We start from the raw sequence: 4,176 nt of genomic DNA, 5'->3' as shown, positions 1-4,176 counted from the left end.
ATTAGAAGTAAGACAACTATTAGATAAATTAAACAATCATAACAGTAACTATAAAAGTCGTACACATTAATATCCGATTCAAAATGTATAGTGTGAACACAGCAATATTCTTAATTTGTCAAAAAATAAGCACGCGAGTCTATTGCAACAATACATCTAAAAATATTTATTTAATATTGTCGCATTTAAACACTTTCAACGCTGACAGTACTATCGGATGTATAAGTGGTCTGCCATTTTCCGAAGCGCTTTACCTCGATCGTCACATTCTGTTATCGTTTTGATTCAAAAACTGAAACGGTATAAGTTTTGACACTGCCTGAAGTGTCTCGAAATTACATAATAACATTTTATACTATAAAGAGAACTGCAAGAATTGAAATACGTCAAATTATTAACTAATTTTGTAAGCTTTAGTTATTCAGAGAATATTTTTTGTGTTTTGTTGAAATTTTTTATAATAACTACAATATTTAAAGCGATTATTTAATTAACAAATATTAAAATAATCTTAATTAATATTATTTTTAATTATTTTAAAAATGATTTAAATTAGTATTTGAACTATTGTGATATATTTTAAAAATATTTAAAATATTACATACAAGATAACAAAGATTAACAATTTTCATAACAAAATCAAGTATTTACGAAACGTAAAATAGTGCATGTTAAAACATTTTAAATATTATGAACAAATAAAATAAAAAAGATCGAGTGATTAGAAATTGTTCGTGCCTATGAGTTGAAATTTCACGATATAGGACAATTACTTAAATGTTATCAGTGTTGTTGTTAATTGTATTTACACTTATGCTGTTAAATAAATAGTTAACGGTCATGATTCACCACACCTAGTTACTTTTTTAAAACTTTATGTTATGGACAATTTTTCTATTAATTTCTTTATGTAGATTAAAATTAAAACAATAAAATAACAATAGTTATTAACAATATAACATACATTTCGTTGTAAAAAGCGATGAAAACGGAATTTGGAACTATGAATTCAAAAATACCACTTTGGTTTGTTCAAAAAAGATCCTCACTTGTTTTTCATCTATTGTTTCTTTGAACATTATTTGCTCTTATAATTCATTCATCATTTGTAATCTGTTTCTATAAATGGTATTCTTTAAATATTTAATTAATACATTAGGTTTTCACGTTATATAATTTTGTAATTACTATTATTTAATTTTTTAATTGATATTTATTTTAAACTAATAAATTAAATATCTATATTGCAAATGAAAATAAAAAAATTATAAGATTAAGATATAAGATATTTATTGAGTAAACATATATAATGGTCATTTACACATATTTTGTACTTTTATATTTATTTAAATTGTTTATGAGATTCTGTACGTAATATTATACAAATATTTAGAAATTTTAGAAAAAAATAAATGAATAAATAGAATGACTAAATTATTTATTTTTAAAATTATTTTAAATATTTTATACTTTCACTATTTTGACATATTTTTATCAACAATGGAATTTTTGATACATAATTTGAAATTAATATATAATATATAATTCACAAAATTCACGTCGTGTTTCGATTCGATTCTTAAATCTAAATCATCTTAGACCTCAGAAAGTCGGTTTCTAGAATGGCCAGAATGTTTCCCAGTTCACAATTCATTTTATAATCACAAAATTGTATTTATTTTATTATATGGAACACTAAATTGTAATAGTAATTTTTAAAATTAAAATGCTTGATAACAAATGTTAAATTATAATGAAAAACCTAAAAAATTAAATCTTTAAGGAAAATTATTCGCATACACGTTTCTTCATTTAGATTCATATTTGCTGACTTCTATTAGCAATAACAATTTACATTGAATCGACAACACATTTGGGAATCTCATCATACGATGTGGTGTGGAGTAGTCAGTGCGTGGTAATACAAAATGTGACCGTATACTGACACCAATGAAGTGGCGGACGAGTATAGTATATTGTAAACAGTTTAACACATTTATATATAGAAAAATAAATGCACACAAACCTCAAATAATTTAACTTGTAGTTTGAATTGCATTAGGGTCTTCATAAAAACCTTTTCATTAAATATTTGGATTTTTTTACTACAAGTGTGAACTAAAACAGTCTACATACGAAATTGTCTGATTTACGTTCTACACCTCTGGATGACTAATATACATGTTATGCAATTGATAAAGTGGATTATACTAACCTAAAAACTGAGTGTTAGATTTGTGACCAATTGTATAGGATTTGCTTCATCGAACGATCCAACCACAACCACGGAACAACCTAAACTGAGTAAACGCCATTTTGTTGGGGGTTTTGAATATTGCTCTGTCGTTGATATTACGGTTTCTGCGCATATAGAAACGGCCGCGAAATGAACGCCTTTTTGGCGCGCGACAAAGGAAACTAATTATTTGGTTTATGAGTGTTGGCGTGTTTTTTGCTGCATTTCGTATATAATGATTTCGTAAATTTTAATGGTAAAGTTGCATTATAGCGGCCTGAAATTATGTTGGTAGTTCCCACAGGCGTCATGAGGGGCCAAGTGAATAGGGACGAGTGGGCAGCAGCCGAACATACTAGTTCGGCGGCGTCGGAAATGCACGATTCTGGGACGAAAGTGGGGTCAAAGGTCAACCTCTGTCATCTGGGAGAAACATGGAAAACTAGGGATTTTAGTATTTACATTTAGTAATTTGGTTATAGAAATTCCTAAAATTGACAGTAAAATGGCATAGTGTTTGTGTGAGTGGCGTGGTAGGAACATGTAAGTTTTTATTTTAATTATTATTTCTGTGATATTCTGTGATATAGTTTTATATAGTATTATTTTACAATGGTTTTTCCTCAGCAATCTCTACGTCCTGGTTGGATTAGTAAAAGATGCAGTTATCCTAAATGTTCCAATGCTTATTTAGTTAATGTCGAAGATCCCACTTTTAAAAATATGTCTTTTTTTTAGCACCATTAATTCCTAATGTAAATCTAGTCTGGCGTTCTATTTGTCAAATTGAAAGTTCTGTAAAAAAATTCTATGTTTGCGAAGATCATTTTTTGTCTTCAGATTTTTCTCATAATAATAATCAAAGACCTTGTCTGAAAAAGGGAACTGTACCTATTCCACCTCTTCAAGACATTTCTGCATTTTCTTCCACTTCAACTAATGTTCAAAGACTAATATCTGATTTTAATTGTAGTTCTTATTCTTCGATACCTAATAATTTAATAAATCTTAATAAACAAATTATTGTACATTCTAATGTTTTACTAAAATGTTCTGATTCTTTTTCTGTTCCTGATGTTCCCTCGACTTCAAGTATTTCTCTTTGTTCAAATTCTCTTTTAGATACAAATAATAATTCTAATATTTCAAAAGACTCTCACTTGATTGTTCTGTTAGATCATTCCTATTGTAAATCTGCATCTCCTATCTGTGATAAAAATAATGCTGAGAAAAAATCATTGTTATATAAGTTGCATCGAAATGCTATTTCAAAAATTTCTAAGTTAAAGGCACGTTGCCAAAAACAAAAGTCTGATATTTCCAATCTTCGTAGTGTTATTAAAAGTGGAAAATTAGAAGAAATTTGTAGAGATTTAAATATGGTTACTAGAAATTTTATCGCTTCTCAATTGCGAAATTCCTGTAGAAAAACTCATGGCAGAACTTGGTCTCTCGACGATAAAACATTTGCACTTTCCATGTACAAACTTTCTTTACCTTCAATTTCTTCTGGTTCTTTGAGACTGGTATTAATGAACTATATTTTGAACATTTAAAGTCTGTTTCTTCTGATTTAAATGATAAAAATTGTTGTCTATTATTTGACGAAATATCTTTAAGTTCTGGATTACATTTTCAAGTTAAAAAACAAGAATTTTGTGGTTTTGAGGATTACGGTCATCTTGGTAAAACTTTTAGGAAAGCAGATCATGCATTAGTTTTTATGATTCGAGGTCTATCATCTAACTGGAAAGAAGTTGTTGCCTACTATTTTTCTAAAGGTACAGTTCCCACAATAAACTTAAAATTAATTATTATTGAAATGATCTCTAAACTACAAAGCATTGGCTTAAATGTTAGGGCTACAGTTTGCGACCAAGGTAGCACAAATAGATCAGCTTTGAGTACTTTATCTTGTCAAACATCTTCTTCTGATTCTT

Source organism: Aethina tumida, chromosome 8 (assembly GCF_024364675.1).
Source record: "Aethina tumida isolate Nest 87 chromosome 8, icAetTumi1.1, whole genome shotgun sequence".
NCBI classification, from domain to species: domain Eukaryota; kingdom Metazoa; phylum Arthropoda; class Insecta; order Coleoptera; family Nitidulidae; genus Aethina; species Aethina tumida.
Note: the sequence above shows the minus strand (reverse complement) of the source record.